General features: G+C 50.5%; 1 long non-coding RNA gene across 1 annotated transcript in view; it reads right to left on the bottom strand.

Annotated features, from left to right (window-relative positions):
- LOC137540751 (uncharacterized) overlaps window positions 1–7,363 on the bottom strand; it is a 194,251-nt gene extending 186,888 nt beyond the window's left edge. The window contains exon 1 of the long non-coding RNA XR_011025048.1: window positions 7,097–7,363. This is a non-coding gene — a long non-coding RNA (uncharacterized lncRNA). The remainder of the gene's footprint in view (window positions 1–7,096) is intronic.
- Window positions 7,364–19,528: the final 12,165 nt, after the last annotated feature.

The following is a 19,528-nucleotide window of genomic DNA, read 5'->3' as shown; positions in this document are numbered from 1 at the left end:
CCTCTCCTCCACACAGCTTAGCTAGGTGGCGTCTCCCTCTCCCAGCCAGGACTACGATCTCTCTGACTCCTCTCCCAGCCAGCCCAGCAGAAAGCTCACTCTGACAGCCAGGTACACGCACAGGTTGCCTCAGGCTCAGCAGATGTGGGCGGAGTCAAGTCCCGAGCAAATGTCAGTGTGAACACACGCTGCCTGCAGAGCACGCACCACAGGGCACGCCCCGACCGCCTCAGCCCCTGATTGGATTGGAGGAAGGAGGAAGACCAGGCAGCCCAGCGGAGTGCGTGCATTTTTATCATCCTCCGGCCTGAAAAGTAAGCAAGTCTGTCAGGGGCCGGGCAGGGGGCTAGCTTTGAGGTGAGCGGCCCCGGCAAACTAATCGCATGTGGCTGCGCAGTGCGCACAGCTGCTGCACCTGTCCCCTCCACACACCGGCCCTAATTACTTACGATGCTGGCAATTGCCACCGCACCTAACAGTAAGGGTTACTGTTAGGTGCGGTGGCAGAGAGGTTAGTGTTAGGTGCGACGGCAAACAGGTTAGTGTTAGGTGTAGTTGCAGTGAGGTTAGCGTTAGGTGCGATGGCAGTAAGGGTTACTGTTAGGTGCGGCGGCACAGAGGTTAGCGTTAGGTGTGGTGGCAGAGAGGTTAGCGTTAGATGTGGTGGCAGAGAGGTTAGTGTTAGATGTGGTGGCAGAGAGGTTAGTGTTAGATGTGGTGGCAGAGAGGTTAGTGTTAGATGCGGCGGCAGACAGGTTAGTGTTAGGTGTAGTTGCAGTGAGGTTAGCGTTAGGTGCGATGGCAGTAAGGGTTACTGTTAGGTGCGGCGGCACAGAGGTTAGCGTTAGATGTGGTGGCAGAGAGGTTAGTGTTAGATGTGGTGGCAGAGAGGTTAGTGTTAGATGCGGCGGCAGACAGGTTAGTGTTAGGTGTAGTGGCAGTGAGGTTAGCGTTAGGTGCGATGGCAGTAAGGGTTACTGTTAGGTGCGGCGGCACAGAGGTTAGCGTTAGGTGTGGTGGCAGCAGTGTTGCCAACTCATCCCTTTAATTACTGACACATCTAAGTTATACAGGTTCTGGGGCTATTTGCACATAATCAGTGCCTTAACTGCATCTACCTAGCCACAAAACCTGTATAATTCATATGTGTCAGTAATTAAAGGGATGAGTTGGCAACACTGGGTGGCAGAGAGGTTAGCGTTAGATGTGGTGGCAGAGAGGTTAGTGTTAGGTGCGGCGGCTAACAGGTTAGTGTTAGGTGTAGTAGCAGAGAGGTTAGTGTTAGGTGCGATGGTAGACAGGTTAGTATTAGGTGTAGTTGCAGTGAGGTTAGCGTTAGGTGCGATGGTAGACAGGTTAGTGTTAGGTGTAGTTGCAGTGAGGTTAGCGTTAGGTGCGATGGCAGTAAGGGTTACTGTTAGGTGCGGTGGCACAGAGGTTAGCGTTAGGTGTGGTGGCAGAGAGGTTAGCGTTAGATGTGGTGGCAGAGAGGTTAGTGTTAGATGTGGTGGCAGAGAGGTTAGTGTTAGATGTGGTGGCAGAGAGGTTAGTGTTTGATGCGGCGGCAGACAGGTTAGTGTTAGGTGTAGTGGCAGTGAGGTTAGTGTTAGGTGCGATGGCAGACAGGTTAGTGTTAGGTGTAGTGGCAGTGAGGTTAGCGTTAGGTGCGATGGCAGTAAGGGTTACTGTTAGGTGCAGCGGCAGACAGGTTAGCGTTAGGTGTGGTGGCAGAGAGGTTAGTGTTAGGTGCCATGGCAGACAGGTTAGTGTTAGGTGTAGTGGCAGTGAGGTTAGCGTTAGGTGCGATGGCAGTAAGGGTTACTGTTAGGTGCGGTGGCACAGAGGTTAGCGTTAGGTGTCGTGGCAGAGAGGTTAGCGTTAGATGTGGTGGCAGAGAGGTTAGTGTTAGGTGCGACGGCAAACAGGTTAGTGTTAGGTGTAGTGGCAGAGAGGTTAGTGTTAGGTGCGATGGTAGACAGGTTAGGGTTAGGTGTAGTGGCAGTGAGGTTAGCGTTAGGTGCGATGGCAGTAAGGGTTACTGTTAGGTGCAGCGGCATACAGGTTAGCGTTAGGTGTGGTGGCAGAGAGGTTAGCGTTAGATGTGGTGGCAGAGAGGTTAGTGTTAGATGTGGTGGCAGAGAGGTTAGTGTTAGATGTGGTGGCAGAGAGGTTAGTGTTAGATGCGGCGGCAGACAGGTTAGTGTTAGGTGTAGTTGCAGTGAGGTTAGCGTTAGGTGCGATGGCAGTAAGGGTTACTGTTAGGTGCGGCGGCACAGAGGTTAGCGTTAGATGTGGTGGCAGAGAGGTTAGTGTTAGATGTGGTGGCAGAGAGGTTAGTGTTAGATGCGGCGGCAGACAGGTTAGTGTTAGGTGTAGTGGCAGTGAGGTTAGCGTTAGGTGCGATGGCAGTAAGGGTTACTGTTAGGTGCGGCGGCACAGAGGTTAGCGTTAGGTGTGGTGGCAGCAGTGTTGCCAACTCATCCCTTTAATTACTGACACATCTAAGTTATACAGGTTCTGGGGCTATTTGCACATAATCAGTGCCTTAACTGCATCTACCTAGCCACAAAACCTGTATAATTCATATGTGTCAGTAATTAAAGGGATGAGTTGGCAACACTGGGTGGCAGAGAGGTTAGCGTTAGATGTGGTGGCAGAGAGGTTAGTGTTAGGTGCGGCGGCTAACAGGTTAGTGTTAGGTGTAGTAGCAGAGAGGTTAGTGTTAGGTGCGATGGTAGACAGGTTAGTATTAGGTGTAGTTGCAGTGAGGTTAGCGTTAGGTGCGATGGTAGACAGGTTAGTGTTAGGTGTAGTTGCAGTGAGGTTAGCGTTAGGTGCGATGGCAGTAAGGGTTACTGTTAGGTGCGGTGGCACAGAGGTTAGCGTTAGGTGTGGTGGCAGAGAGGTTAGCGTTAGATGTGGTGGCAGAGAGGTTAGTGTTAGATGTGGTGGCAGAGAGGTTAGTGTTAGATGTGGTGGCAGAGAGGTTAGTGTTTGATGCGGCGGCAGACAGGTTAGTGTTAGGTGTAGTGGCAGTGAGGTTAGTGTTAGGTGCGATGGCAGACAGGTTAGTGTTAGGTGTAGTGGCAGTGAGGTTAGCGTTAGGTGCGATGGCAGTAAGGGTTACTGTTAGGTGCAGCGGCAGACAGGTTAGCGTTAGGTGTGGTGGCAGAGAGGTTAGTGTTAGGTGCCATGGCAGACAGGTTAGTGTTAGGTGTAGTGGCAGTGAGGTTAGCGTTAGGTGCGATGGCAGTAAGGGTTACTGTTAGGTGCGGTGGCACAGAGGTTAGCGTTAGGTGTCGTGGCAGAGAGGTTAGCGTTAGATGTGGTGGCAGAGAGGTTAGTGTTAGGTGCGACGGCAAACAGGTTAGTGTTAGGTGTAGTGGCAGAGAGGTTAGTGTTAGGTGCGATGGTAGACAGGTTAGGGTTAGGTGTAGTGGCAGTGAGGTTAGCGTTAGGTGCGATGGCAGTAAGGGTTACTGTTAGGTGCAGCGGCATACAGGTTAGCGTTAGGTGTGGTGGCAGAGAGGTTAGCGTTAGATGTGGTGGCAGAGAGGTTAGTGTTAAATGTGGTGGCAGAGAGGTTAGTGTTAGATGTGGTGGCAGAGAGGTTAGTGTTAGATGCGGCGGCAGACAGGTTAGTGTTAGGTGTAGTGGCAGTGAGGTTAGCGTTAGGTGCGATGGCAGTAAGGGTTACTGTTAGGTGCGGCGGCACAGAGGTTAGCGTTAGGTGTGGTGGCAGAGAGGTTAGCGTTAGATGTGGTGGCAGAGAGGTTAGTGTTAGATGTGGTGGCAGAGAGGTTAGTGTTAGATGTGGTGGCAGAGAGGTTAGTGTTTGATGCGGCGGCAGACAGGTTAGTGTTAGGAGTAGTGGCAGTGAGGTTAGTGTTAGGTGCGATGGCAGACAGGTTAGTGTTAGGTGTAGTGGCAGTGAGGTTAGCGTTAGGTGCGATGGCAGTAAGGGTTACTGTTAGGTGCAGCGGCAGACAGGTTAGCGTTAGGTGTGGTGGCAGAGAGGTTAGTGTTAGGTGCCATGGCAGACAGGTTAGTGTTAGGTGTAGTGGCAGTGAGGTTAGCGTTAGGTGCGATGGCAGTAAGGGTTACTGTTAGGTGCGGTGGCACAGAGGTTAGCGTTAGGTGTGGTGGCAGAGAGGTTAGCGTTAGATGTGGTGGCAGAGAGGTTAGTGTTAGGTGCGACGGCAAACAGGTAAGTGTTAGGTGTAGTGGCAGAGAGGTTAGTGTTAGGTGCGATGGTAGACAGGTTAGTGTTAGGTGTAGTGGCAGTGAGGTTAGCGTTAGGTGCGATGGCAGTAAGGGTTACTGTTAGGTGCAGCGGCAGACAGGTTAGCGTTAGGTGTGGTGGCAGAGAGGTTAGCGTTAGATGTGGTGGCAGAGAGGTTAGTGTTAGGTGCGATGGCAAACAGGTTAGTGTTAGGTGTAGTGGCAGTGAGGTTAGCGTTAGGTGCGATGGCAGTAAGGGTTACTGTTAGGTGCGGCGGCAGAGGTTAGCGTTAGGTGTGGTGGCAGACAGGTTAGTGTTAGGTGTAGTGGCAGACAGGTTAGTGTTAGGTGTAGTGGCAGTGAGGTTAGCGTTAGGTGCGATGGCAGTGAGGTTAATGTTAGGTGTGGTGGCAGAGAGGTTAGTGTCAGGTGTGGTGGCAGAGAGGTTAGTGTTAGGTGCGGCGGCAGACAGAATAGTGTTAGGTGTAGTGGCAGTGAGGTTAATGTTAGGTGTGGTGGCAGAGAGGTTAGCGTTAGATGTGGTGGCAGACAGGTTAGTGTTAGGTGTAGTGGCAGTGAGGTTAGCGTTAGGTGCGATAGCAGTGAAGTTACTGTTAGGTGTGGTGGCAGTAAGGTTAGCGTTAGGTGTGGTTGCAGAGTTAGCGCCCTCCCAGTATAGGTAGCCATAGAGCACACTATAGCAAGCCAGGCAGCCCCCCACTATAAGTAGTCATAGAGCCCCACATAGCCAGGAGCTAGAATAAGGAATAACCCAGGATAAGAATATGAGTGTCTCCCCCCCAAGTATCGGTAGCTACAGAGCCCCCTCCCAGTATAGTTTAAGAGGTTATGCCAGTGCAATTCCCAGTTTATGTGATGGGAGAAAGGGAGCCCCCAAATCAGTTTGCAGCAGCTGAGGGAAGGGTGATGTAACTCACCATTGCTAGGGTTGCCAGGTGTCCGGTTTTAGACCGGACAGTCCGGTTTTTGGCCGCTGTGTCCGGTGCAAAAAGGCATGCTAAACCGAACAATTAAGATGTCCGGTTTTATGCCTTTTCCGGCGGCTGTCAGTAGTGACAGCCGCCTGTAGCAGGAGGAGAGCAGCGCAGTGGAGGGAAAGCGGTGGGCAGCGGCGGAGAAGGGGGCCATCTCCCCCCCTTCTCTCACCTTAGATGCTTTCCGTCCCTCGCTGTCTCCTCCGATCTGTGTGTGGCTGACTGGCGGTGGCGCTTGGCAGCGGGCGGGACTTACCTTCCGTGTCGCTCCATGCGCCGGCCGGAAGTTCTGGTGCCGCAGCCGCTGCTCTGGTCTGCATCAGACCAGAGTAGTGGCAACTCATCCCGCGCGGCGCCTGCGACGAGACCAGTCACCAGACGGAGGGGACACGGAAGGTAAGTTCCGCCCCTCTGCCAGCCACCGCACACACCGATCGGAGGAGACAGCGAGGGAGGGAGAGGACCCTAAGGTGAGCGAAGGGGGGGAGATGGCCCCCTTCTTCACCGCTCTCCCTCTTCTCTGTGCTGACTGCTTCCCTCCTGGGGGGTGGGGAGGGACACACCTGCCTACATATACTGGGCCCATATACACCCTGGCTACATATACTGGGCCCATATACACCCTGGCTACATATACTGGGCCCATATACACCCTGGCTACATATACTGGGCCCATATACACCCTGGCTACATATACTGGGCCCATATACACCCTGGCTACATATACTGGGCCCATATACACCCTGGCTAAATATACTGGGCCCATATACACCCTGGCTACATATACTGGGCCCATATATACCCTGGCTACATATACTGGGCATATATACCCCCTGACTACATATACTGGGCCCATATACACCCTGGCTACATATACTGGGCCCATATACACCCTGGCTACATATACTGGGCCCATATACACCCTGGCTACATATACTGGGCCCATATACACCCTGGCTACATATACTGGGCCCATATACACCCTGGCTACATATACTGGGCCCATATACACCCTGGCTACATATACTGGGCCCATATACACCCTGGCTACATATACTGGGCCCATATACACCCTGGATACATATACTGGGCCCATATACACCCTGGCTACATATACTGAGCCCATATACCGCTGGCTATATATACTGGGGACATATTCCCCTGCCTACATATACTGGGGACATATACCTCTGGCTACATATACTGGGCACATATATCCCTGGCTACATATACTGGGGACAACTGGCTGTTTGTCATTATGTGCAGTTACTGGTGAAAAGCTGTCTCTTATTATGTGCATTTACTGGTGAAAAGCTGTCTCTTATGTGCATTTACTGGTGAAAAGCTGTCTCTTATGTGCATTTACTGGTGAAAAGCTGTCTCTTATGTGCATTTACTGGTGAAAAGCTGTCTCTTATGTGCATTTAGTGGTGAAAAGATGTCTCTTATGTGCATTTAGTGGTGAAAAGATGTCTCTTATGTGCATTTAGTGGTGAAAAGATGTCTCTTATGTGCATTTAGTGGTGAAAAGATGTCTCTTATGTGCATTTAGTGGTGAAAAGCTGTCTCTTATGTGCATTTACTGGTGAAAAGCTGTCTCTTATTATGTGCATTTACTGGTGAAAAGCGGTCTCTTATTATGTGCATTTACTGGTGAAAAGTGGTCTCTTATGTGCATGTACTGGTGAGGACAGTTAGTGACATGGCTATGTACTCTGTAATGTGCTGCAGAAGATGTCAGTGCGATATAAATACTGTAAAAAACATTTTTTAAAAAGCCCATTGCTTAGCCCCACTCTACATAAAAGTGCGCTTCTGACTCCGCCCCTAACTCCACCCCCTGTCCGGTTTTCTCCATCAGCCGACCTGGCAACCCTAACCATTGCAGACTGCATTCATTCACAAGAAATAATCCTCCACGGCTTGGGGGCGGAGCTTCGATCCAGTGGGGGCGGAGCTTCGATCCGGTTTGGGGGCGGAGCTTCTCCGTGATTTTGTCGGCGACTTATGGCTCCAGGGTCCCCTTGCAATACCCTCAGCACAGGGTGTCTAATCTGCAACACAGCTGTGGCCTCTCTTGTGAAAGCTCCAGGCCGTGGGGGCGGAGTTCAGATGCCGGAGCACTCTGCAGTGCACAGTCAGGACCATTCATCAGCATCAGGGGAGGAGCTCTCGCCCAATGCCCGGACATCCTGGAACACTTACTGCTGGGGGCGGAGCTTAGTGTGGATCGAACGGCCAGCGCCGAGCAGGTGCTGTATCAGATTGTGCTGCCCAGGCGGCCCTGCATGTGTGAAGAGGAGGCGGCCGGGGGGAAAATGCCACCCACTCCGACAGGCCAGTCAGTTCCTAAGGGGGACTCAGGATCTCGAAATGGCAGGGGAGCTGTCAGCAGCAGAGCGAGGCCCCAAGCGGGGTCGTGGCTCGCTTGTACGCTGGCAGCTCCCCTGAAGAATGGCAGCAGTTTAAAGGATACCAGAGACGAAGCACCCTCATGTATTTTACCATATATATCAGTGGGAACATTAGAGAAAACACCTACCCTGCTCTCTGTTTTATTCTGCGCTCCACAGCTTGCTTATAATCAGCCCTGATAAAATCCCCGACTGAGCATTCAGTCTGGCTTTGTTCAGGAATATTTATAGCTCAGTCTGTGTTCTCTCATGTCTTTTCAAGTCCAAGCCTGCCCCCTGCTGGCTCTGCTCAGGAATCATTTTAGCTGAGTCATTATAGCAAAGCCAGACTGAATGCTCAGTCGGGGATTTTATCAGGGCTGCTAACAAGCAGGCTGAGCAGTGAAGGCTGAAGCAGAGCGCAGGGTAGGTGTTTTCTCTAATGTTCCCACTGATCTATATGGTAAAATACATGAGGCTGCTTCGTCTCTGGTTCACTTTAAATATTCCCCGTGAAAATCAATAGGTGAGTTGTGATTTGTTGTTGTAGGCTCCACCCACTTTCCTGAATAATAATCCTAGTGGCCAACTGTGTCAAGTTTGGGAAACCTGTCATTAACAGTGTAAGAATGGCTGTAAGTTATATTTTCCCATGTACAAAGTTGGCTTTTTTGGCTCCGCCCACGGTTTGTAACCTTGACATACAGTCACTCAATGACCAAGTTTAGGAGCTTCGGCGTCCTGGGTATCAATAAGTTGCCTTTTTTTAAAGCATGCATACAAAAAGGGCTGGCAACACAGAATAAAAATAAGCTCTTTATTGAAATGTCATTAAAATGACATAATAGTAAAAAAAATAGGCTTTGGCGGTGACAGCCCGTTGTTTCGGCTGAGTGGCTTGAGAAAGAGCTATTGAAACAGCAGGCTGTCGCCGCCAAAGCCTATTGTTTGACTATTATGTCATCTTAATGACATTTCAATAAAGAGCTTATTTTTATTCTGTGGTGCCAGCCCTTTTTGTATGCATGCTGTACGGGCCTCATTGGTACTGAGACCTTTGGCTTGGGCACGCAGGAATTTCTCCTTTTACTGAGTGCCCCTCCACTGCACGATTTTCTTAAAGAAATTAAACAAATCTGGCTGTTTGTGGCCCCACCCCCTTTTCAGAATTTGAACCCCAGTCACCCAATGACAGATTGTACCAGGTTTGAGGCCTTTGCCATTAAGAGTGTAAGAATAGCAGTGATGTAAATATTCCCCTTCAAAATCAATAGGTGAATTTTGATTGGCTGTTGTAGGCTCCACCCATTTTATGGAATATTCATCCCAGTCACCCAGTGGCCAACTGTGTCAAGTTTGAGAACTCTGCCATTAACAGTGTAGAATGGCTGCAGTTCATATTTTCCCACGTAAAAAAAAATTAGTTGTTGGCTCCGCCCACTTTTTTGCAACGTTGACACACAGTCACTCAATGACCAAGTTTGTGAGCCTTTGGGTTCCTGGCATCAAAAATGTGTGAATGGAAGCAGTTTATCTGGCAAATAAATCTGATTGGCTGTTTGTGGCTCCACCCCTTCAGTGAATTTAAACCCCAGTCACGCAATGACCGACTGTAGCAAGTTTAAAGCCTCTGCCATTAACAGTGTAAGAATAGCAGCAGTTTAAAGGGATACTGTGGGGGGTCGGGGGAAAATGAGTTGAACTTACCCGGGGCTTATAATGGTCCCCCACAGACATCCTGTGCCCGCGCAGCCACTCACCGATGCTCCGGCCCCGCCTCCAGTTCCCTTCTGGAATTTCTGACTTTAAAGTCAGAAAACCACTGCGCTTGCGTTGCCGTGTCCTCGATCCCGCTGATGTCACCAGGAGCGTACTGTGCAGGCACAGACCATACTGGACTTCTGCTATACACTCCTGGTGACATCGGTGGGAGTGAGGACACGGCAACGCAGGCGCAGTGGTTTTCTGACTTTAAAGTCAGAAATTCCAGAAGTGAACTGGAGGCGGGGCCGGAGCATCGGTGAGTGGCTGCGCCAACACAGGATGTCTGCGGGGGACCATTAGAAGCCCCGGGTAAGTTCAGCTCATTTTCCCCCGACCCCCCCTACAGTATCCCTTTAAATATTCCCCTTGAAAATTAATAGGTGAATTTTGATTGGCTGTTTTAGGCTTCACCCACTTTCCTGAATATTAATCCTATTTACCCAGTGACCACCTGTGCAAAGTTTGAGACCCCTGCGATTAATAGTCTAAAAAGGGCTGCCGTTTACATTTTCCCATTGAAAATTAATGGCGGAAATTTGATTGGCTCTTTTATGCTCCACCCACCTTTCCTGGATTTGTAACCTCGGTCACCAAGTGACCAACTGTGCCAAGTGTGGGGACTCTAGATTGATTACTGTGAGGATGGCAGCCTTTTACATTTTTTCCATTGACTTGAATGGGTGAAATCTGATTTGCTGTTTGTAGCTCCGCCCAGGTGTGCAGGGGGGACGCGAGACCCCCAGAACATATCATCCCAGGTAGTAAGGGATCTGTATACCAAGTTTCGTTTAAATCGGTCAAGCCGTTTTCGAGTGATCGCGGCACATACACACATACATCCGATTTTATATATATAGATTTATTATGTGCCTATTTCCCTTTTATATATTTTTTAGATAGTAGGTTTATCTCTTATTCCTCAGCATTTTATATTTTAATATTTTATACAGTCCCTCCTATTTATTAATATCAGGGCAAATCTCCTATAATGTTATACAAAGATATCATATGTGAAAGAAAATGCACATGGGCATATATGCAAATATATAGAACTAAATGCTAAATTTGGACTTGATCAAACTCCCAATGCTATACCTTGATGAGCTAAACTACAAAAGTTGATTGTCTTGATACTATATAATCCGTCCTATTAGAGAAATCACACCCCTATAGTGATTATAGGCATTTGTACAGTATATGTAAAAATAAGGTGATTTGATGCATTTCTTAAATTGATTGATGATTGGTTAATTATTTGATTATTTATTTACATATTTCTGTCATTGCAATATATTAGCATTTATTTTTGTCTTATACTGAGGAGTTCTCTGTACTGTTGTATGCACTGTATTGGCCTGAGGAAGCGGGTTCAGACCCACGAAACGCGTTGCCTGTGCTAAAATAAAAATCTTTTGTAAGTTTACAAGGATTTCGTCATTTGAGGTAAGATACCTCATTACGCTTTCGCTTTTAAACTGTTTTTAGACGTTTTTATCCAACCTGGGCGCCTCTTTCCCCCTATGTGCATGCTGTCTGTGAACCTCATTACATTGTGGGATATAATTCCTGTTTCCAACTGCCAAGCAAGCAGTATATCCCTCTGTACAAAGAGCTCTCAATAACGAACATTCCACAGAGATCACCTGACAGGACTAAAGATGTCACCACCAGTAATACATTTCAGAATCAGGGAGAGGAAAGATTTTACAATTGGCAAACATTGACTAAATAAAATATAAATTAATATTGTAAAGTAAGCAATTTTATTCATTATGTTATTTTCACTACAGGTCCTCTTTAAAAAGGTTATCAACACAACTGCCGGGTGATTGCAGTAAAGTCTATGGGCCAAAACAGTTCTCTGCTGCTTCTTCTTTGGCCGTTTCCTTAGCATTGAGATTTCGGCTCTGCGCAGGTGGAGTCAAGGTTTTGGCTCTGAGTGGGGTGAGTCAGAGTTTCGGCTCTGCGCAGGTGAAATCAGGGTATCAACTCTCCGCGGGTGGAGTCAGGGTCTCGGCTCTGCGTAGGTTGAATCAGGGTTTCGGCTCTGTGTGGGTTGAGTCAGGGGTTTGGCTCTGCGTGGGTTGAGTCAGGGGTTTGGCTCTGCGTGGGTTGAGTCAGGGGTTTGGCTCTGCGTTTGTATAGTCAGAGTTTCGGCTCTGCGTGGGTTGAGTCAGGGTTTCGGCTCTGCGTGTGTAGAGTCAGGGTTTTCGGCTTTGCATGGGTTGAGTCAGGGATTTGGCTCTGCGTGGGGTGAATCAGGGTTTCGGCTCTGTGTGGGTTGAGTCAGGGGTTTGGCTCTGCGTTTGTATAGTCAGAGTTTCGGCTCTGCGTGGGTTGAGTCAGTGTTTCGGCTCTGCGTGTGTAGAGTCAGGGTTTTCGGCTCTGCATGGGTTGAGTCAGGGATTTGGCTCTGCGTGGGGTGAATCAGGGATTTGGCTCTGCGTGGGGTGAATCAGGGTTTCGGCTCTGTGTGGGTTGAGTCAGGGTTTCGGCTCTGTGTGGGTTGGGTAAGGGGTTTGGCTCTGCGTAGGGTGAGTCAGGATTTTGGCTCTGCGTGGGGTGAGTCAGGGTTTCGGCTCTGCGTGGGTGGAGTCAGGGTTTCGGCTCTGCATGGGTGGAGTCAGGGTTTTGGCTCTGCGTGGGTACAGTCAGGGTTTCAGCTTTGCTTGTGTAGAGTCAGGGTTTTCGTCTCTGTGTGGGTTGAGTCAGGGTTTCGGCTTTGCGTGGGGTGAGTCAGGGTTTTGGCTCTGCATGGGTTGAGTCAGGGTTTCGGCTCTGCGTGGGTGGAGTCAGGATTTCGGCTCTGCATGGGTGGAGTCAGGGTTTCGGCTCTGCATGGGTGCAGTCAGGGTTTCGGCTCTGCATGGGTGCAGTCAGGGTTTCGGCTCTGCATGGGTGCAGTCAGGGTTTCAGCTTTGCGTGTGTAGAATCAGGGTTCCATCCCTGTGTGGGTTGAGTCTGGGTTTCGGCTCTGCGTGTGTAGAGTCAGGGTTTTGGCTCTACACGGGTGGAGTTAGTGTTTCTGCTCTGTGTGGGTTGGTTAGACACTGCGGCTGTTTCCACAGAGAGCAGATCCTTAGCTACAAACCTCCACAAAGACCAAACCAATGCTATCTTGGATGTTTCGATCTACCTAGATTATTTGTGTTTTACGTATTGGTGGTGATCTCTATCGAGTATCATCAGATCTGCTGATGTGAACAGGTTAATCGTTTTGTCAGTTGAGCTACCTCCAAGGGAAACATTAGGAGTTCATGAAGACGTCATCTTTTCCGAGGCCGCCATTGTCCTCTCCGTAACCCACCGCAGAGAGGCTGTAATTAAACAGTGAGAGGTAATTTCACGGCTTTCTTATCTTCCAAGATAAATATACCTCGCAGGTTATCGTATGTTCTGCGGGCTTCTCTCCACCTCCCCGTCTCCTCCAATTTGTAAACGGCGAGGCCCAGCGGCCATGTGCAACCAATTATCCATCACTGGACTCCGCACAACGTGTGGGGAGATGAGGAGTTTATTGAAAAATTACTCCCAATTAAAAGCGAAGAGCCAATAACTGCGGCCCCGGTTTTTAGCCTCTTAATAACGGCTGTGTTTGTGTTTAATGGAGTTTGCGGTTTATAGCTACCATTTATATGGTGTGCGTGGAAACCCGGCGCAGTAAAGAGCAGATTTATTTACCACACTGTGAAGCTATTCGGACCTCCGGGGTGCATCACACCAACATGGAGCAGCTCACATAGCTTGTTCCTTACACAAAACCAACCAGCATCGGCAAGACCAGCGGCCAACCGCAAAGGGCGCAGCTACTCTTCAGCCTGTTACATCCTGACTCCAAGAGAACAATCTATACAAGATACTCTGAAAGTGAAGTCTCACTGATCCAGCACAGGCAGGGGTGGCCTCATACCGGATTTGTGTTCTTGCCGGTTGTTAGAGAAGTCAAGGGCTTGACGCCTCAATTCCTGCAGCTGCCTGCTGGTCCCCACCCTACATCTTCTCAGAGATGTCCTCTCAGGGTGAGGTCAAGACTCTATACAGCCCGGTCATGTTCCTCCTCACCAAACCTGCTCCTCTATGTCTTCATGGACATTGCTTTGTGCGCTGGTGAGCAGCCATGTTGGAACAGGAAGAGTCCGTCCCCAAAGTGGTCCCACAATGTTAACAGCATGAAAATTGTCCAAAAAGCTTTGGTGCCCTGAAGCATTCCTTTTAGTGGAACTAATGGCCCAACCCCTGAATCCACCCCAACCACACACACACACACACACACACACACACACACACACACACACACACACACACACAGCCTTCCAAAAAGTGTGATGGGTCACTCCAGAGAACGTGTCTCCAGCGCTGCAGAGTCCAGTGGCGGCGTGCGTTACACCACTGCATCCCATGGTTTGCATGATTGCACGTGATGTAAGGTTTGGAAACCCTCCATGAAGCTCTCTATGCACGGTTCTGCAGCTATTTCCTGTGTGTGGTTTATGTATGAGGACGTGGCTGGAGTGATACAGAAGTAACCAACCAATCGGGCAGATGGAGGAAACAGCCTTCTCCACTTGGATAAGCAGGTCTCTCAGTCTGCGGCCTTTCTCTTGAAGACAAGGGAAATGACTTAACCGGCGGAATACCATGCTCCGTTGGAGAATGAGGATACAGCAGGTGAAAGCGGCGCCCAGAAGTCATAAACTATAAAAGGAGGTGGCTTACCTCACAGATGACAATGCAATGAGAAACACACCGCGGGTGTGGTGAAAGATATTGCGACATAAGACTTTGCAACTTGCCATACAGCACCTGCACTCTGTACAGACTGTGCATAACTGCGCATGCGCACCATCTTTAACTTATCCCAGCTGAAAGAATTTGCAACCGCCGGTGTTTATTTCCTTCTGGGGGGGTATTAGTAGCTCACCAAGAGGGGGTTATTAGTTGCCCGCCAGGGAAGGGGAGTTATTAGTCCCCTCAAGGGGGGGGGGGGGGGGTGTAGTTGGTAACTACCTATTCAGCAAGGAGCCCTTGAGCAAGACTCCCTAACACTCAGGGACGGATCGGGGGGGGGGGGGGCGGAGGGGGCAAGCGAGTATCTTGCCCCAAGCGCAGTTTGTTGCATTCTTAAAAGCGGCAAAATGAATGGCAGTTTAGGCTCCAAAACCTGACCTTTAGGCGCCAAAACCTGACCTTGCCCCAGGCGCAACTTGGTCTTGATCCATCCCTGCAAACACTGCAGGGTGGCCTCTTGAGTGCGCTACTAGTGGCTGCAGCTCGTCTTCAGCACTTTGATTCCGGCAGGAGAAAAGGGCAATACAAATGTTAGGATTTTTATTATTTGCCCGCCAAGGGGGGGTTATTATTTTCCTTGGCGGCAGGACACGGTGCCGCTGGTGGTTCTCACCCGTGCAGCATCGGGGTGGAGGCAGCGTATGTGGTGAGCATTGCTCGGCCACATGGTGCTCTTCCTGTGCAGAGCTGCTCCAGCCTCCGCTCTCTGCGCTTTGATGATGGGGCGCTGGTCCCAGGAGCCTGCTTCTCTCCGGTCCGCGTGGTGGCTCTGTCCCACTCGGCGCTGGCTCTGCTTGGCGTGTAGCTTGCGGAGGACGAGGAGGGAGAGGCGGCCCAGTACTCCAAGCCTGCTCGGCAGCTGTGACCGGTGGCAGGGGGGACGGCTGTGGACTCCTACAGCAGCAACTTCCAGCCACATGAAAGAGGCCTCTCCACTGGGAGCCGTCCTGGGTTACGAGCTGCGGTGCTGGGATCGGCGCAGGCAGTGATGATCTGGAGGCAGCGGCGGCAGAGAAGCGGAACTCCATGCTGTGTCTCCATGCCTGCGCACAACAGCTGATCCTCACGCCCAACAGCTGATCCTCACGCCGCCTGCGATCCGTGGCTGATGCGGAGCAGGACCGGTAGTGCCCATGTCCTCCACCTCCTAACCTAGCAAGAGTGGTGCTCAGAGGTGAGTGGAGGAGAGAGAGAGTGCTAAAAAAACGAAAAAGGCCGGAGCCCTGTGGCCGTGGCGTCCGAGTCCGGCACGCTCTACATCACAGTCAGCAGACACAGGGCAGCCAGTGAGGCTACACTCCCTCCTGGAGTTCCCCCCCTCCAGTCACTGCATACCTGTTCACGGTACCTGTGTGTGTGACAGCTGCACATTGTATTGAAACCAGTCACCGCATACCTGTTCACTGCACCTGTATGACAGCATTCAGTGTTTTATACCAGTCTCTGCATACCTTTCACTGCACCTGTGTGACAGCTGCACATTGTATTAGTCAAGTCAGTGCATACCTTTCACTTTATCCCCCCCCCCAATATGGTAATAACAACAGGCAGAGGCAGGCCATCCGGCAGGTCTGTTCGAGGTCGTGCTAACGTGATTTCGTGCGGCACTGGACCAAAGTACAGTGCTCAGAAGAAGGCACGTGCCATCAACTCCCAAGATTGTCAGGACGTAGTTGACTATTTAACACTGTACACCTCATCTTCCGTAGCCACTAGCACTACTACTAGCACCACATTCGTTCCATTTGACACTTTGCAGGAGTTATTTGGTGGGGTATTATGAGATGAAGATGAAGGCGCTAAGCAAGTTAAACCACCTCATATGTCTGAGTTAGGTGTCACTATGGACGTAAGGTGTGAGGATGATGATTAAGTACATGCTGTTGGTGCAGTTTTGGAGGTGTCTGATACAAGTGAAGCTGATTATGACAATGATGATGATACTGCCATGGATATCACGTGGTATCCTACTAGACATCATGAACAGGGGGACAGTTCAGAGAGGGGGAGTAGGAGGAGAGAAGTTGCTGAAAGAAGCAGGGGAGCTCGTCGTCAGAAACAGCTGGTGGCAGTGTCCAGCGGCATGTATCGCCACCTATGGACAGCCAGCCAACATGCCCTTCAACGTCAGCTGCTGACGCCACCATAGTGCCATCACCCCAGGGGGGCACAGCGGTGTGGACATTTTTTGTGTTTCTGCCTCAGATATGAGCAATGCCATCTGTACTCTCTGCCACCAAAAATTGAGCCGTGGAAAGGCCAACACCCACGTAGGGACAACTGCCTTACAAAGGCACATGTTGAAAAAGCACAAACGGCAATGGGAAGACCACCTAAGCAAAAGCAGCACACAAAAGAAAAGCCACCCTCCTTCTCCTCTTCCTCCTTCAGGTGCATTATCTTCAGCAGCTTTCTCCCTTGCACCTTCACAGCCACCCTCCTCCACTCCGCCTCTCACCTTGAGCGGTTCCTGCTCCTCTGCCCACAGCAGCCAAGTGTCCGTGAGGGAAATCTTTGAGCGGAAGAAGACAATCTCTACCAGTCACCCCCTTGCCCGGAGTCTGACAGCTGGCTTGGAGGAACTGACAGCTCGCCAGCTGTTACTATACCAGCTGGTGGACTCTGAGGCCTTCCGGAAATTTGTGGCAATTGAGACACTGCAGTGGAAGATACCAGGCCACAATTATTTCTCAAAAAAAGCGATACCCAAACTGTACCATGAAGTTGAAAGGCAAGTGGTGTCATCTCTGGCACACAACGTTGGGTCAAGGGTCCATCTGACCACGGATGCCTGGTCTGCAAAGCACGGTCAGGGCAGGTACATTACTTACACAGCCCATTGGGTCAACCTGGTGACCGCTGGCAAGCAGGGTGTACGTGGCTGTGCAGCGCACCTAGTTGTGACACCTCCTCCAGGCAGGCCTGCTGCCACCTCTTCTCCTTCTCCTCCTTCTGCTACATCCTCTTCGCTGTCGTCCTCCTCCTCCTCGGCTGCGTTGCAGTGCTACTCTACTGGTGCTGCTATCTCCTCTCCAGCTACACACCCCCACTCCCCAGGGCCTATGCTGCATGCCAGGTACGACGGTGTCATGCCATCTTGGACATGTCTTGCCTCATAGCCGAGAGTCACACTGGAGCAGCTCTCCTGGCTGCTCTTAACAAACAGGTGCATCAGTGGCTGACCCAGCACCAAGTGGAGATCGGCAACGTGGTGTGTGACAACGGCAGCAATCTCATTTCGGCTTTGAGTTTGGGAAAGTTGACACATGTACCCTGCATAGCACATGTTCTGAATCTAGTAATTCAAAGATTTGTGTCTAAGTACCCAGGCTTAAAGGACGTCCTGAAGCAGGCCAGGAAGGTATGTGGGGATTTCAGGCAGTTGTACACTGCCATGGTGCGCTTGGCCGATTTTCAGCGGAGAAAAAACTTGCCGGTGAGGCGCTTGATTTGCGATAGCCCGACTCGCTGGAATTCAACACTCCTGATGTTCGACCGCCTGCTACAACAGGAGAAAGCCGTCAACGACTATTTGAACAGCTACAGTGAAAGGTCATGCTCTGGGGAGCTGAGCATTTTCTTTCCAAAGTACTGGACACTCATGCGTAATGCCTGCAGGCTCATACATCCGTTTGAGGAGGTGACCAACCTGGTGAGTCGCAGTGAAGGCACCATCAGCGACTTGATTCCAGGGGCGGTGGAGTGGGAACAATCATCAGCAGAACCAGATGTTTCCTCAACACCTGCGGCAGCAGAGAGGAGGGGCGAGGAGGAGGAAGAGTCACCTGGGGAAGAGGAATCAGATGATGAGGAAGGTGGGGTTTTTTTGGAGGAGGAGGAGGCGGAAGAACAACTGCAGCAGGCGTCGCAGGGGGCTTGTGCTGCTCACCTTTCCCGTGGTATTGTTCATGGCTGGGGGGAGGAGGAGAACTTACCTGACCTCACTGAGGAAGAGCAAGAGGAGATGGATAGTACGTCGGCATGCGACTTTGTGCAGATGGGGGCTCTCATGCTGTCCAGCCTGTTGAGGGACCCCGGTATAAAAAAACTCAAGGGCAATAACCTGTACTGGGTGGCAACGCTACTAGACCCTCGGTATAAGCACAAAGTGGCGGAGATGTTACCAAATCACCAGAAGGCAGAAAGGATGCAGCACTTCCACTGCAAGCTGTCAAGTATGCTTTACAGTACGTTTAAGGGTGATGTCACAGCACAACGGAATAAAGGTGCCATTGCCAGTAATCTTCCTCCTCCTACCATGTCCACGCAGGCAAGGACAGGACGCTCTAGCGATCTCATGGTGATGTCGGACATGCGGACATTCTTTAGTCCAACGCCTAGCCTTAGGCCTTCCAGATCCACCCTCCACCAACGCCTTAAATGCGGATGTAGACAACAGTGATGAACCCCTGGACCACTGGGTGCGCAGGCTTGACCTGTGGCCAGAGCTGTCACAATTTGCCATCCAACTTCTGGCTTGCCCTGTCTCAAGTGTCCTGTCAGAAAGGACCTTCAGTGCAGCTGGAGGCATTGTCAGTGAGAAGAGGAGTCACCTAGGTCAAAAAAGTGTTCAGTACCTCACCTTTATCAAAATGAATGAGGCATGGATCCCGGAGGGCTACTGGCCGCCCGAAGACTAAGTCAGTACCCACACACAGCATCTCTGCCTGCACGCCGTGTGACTGCCTACCCCAAGAGTAAGTCGATCCCCACACAGCATCTCTGCCTGCAGGCCGTTTGACTGCCTTCTCCGCCACCACCAAAAGGGTCCAGGACTACAGGTGGATTCCTGAATTTTTAAGACCGCAATAATTATTTTTTCTGGTGCGTGTACACGCCTGCCTAATTTTTCTGGCTGCACTGCGGCTACAACAACAACAACACAAAAGGCATGTACATGTGTCAATTTCCCTTCATGATCGTTACCTTGCCGCAGTGAAGGGGCTTGCGTATCACAATGAAGCAATGACCGCCAGCTATATGAGTGTGTCGGGGGGGGGGTGCACACCTGACCCAAGATAATAAGGTCATTGCTTCATTGTGGACAGACCAAATTTGATCAGCTGGACAGTCACTGTTGTTCTATCATTGAGCTACCAAAGCCCGGCGATCATATGGGCTTGAAAACCGCCACGGCCTGCACTCTCGCCATGGTGCGCACCAGTCAAGCAAGGCCGTCACTACACAAACAGCTGTTTGCGGTGCGTTACACAGCGAGTTTGGTCTGTCAGTGTGAAGCAGTACACTAATTACACTCCCTGATTGATGTATACACATGCAAGATATTTTAAAGCACTTTAGGCCTCCAATTTAGCATGCAATGTGATTTCTGCCCTTAAAACGCTGCTTTGTGTCAAATCCAGATTT

Source organism: Hyperolius riggenbachi, chromosome 12 (assembly GCF_040937935.1).
Source record: "Hyperolius riggenbachi isolate aHypRig1 chromosome 12, aHypRig1.pri, whole genome shotgun sequence".
NCBI lineage: Eukaryota > Metazoa > Chordata > Amphibia > Anura > Hyperoliidae > Hyperolius > Hyperolius riggenbachi.
The sequence above is the reverse complement of the archived record's forward strand: the minus strand, read 5'-3'. Positions and strand labels throughout refer to the sequence as shown.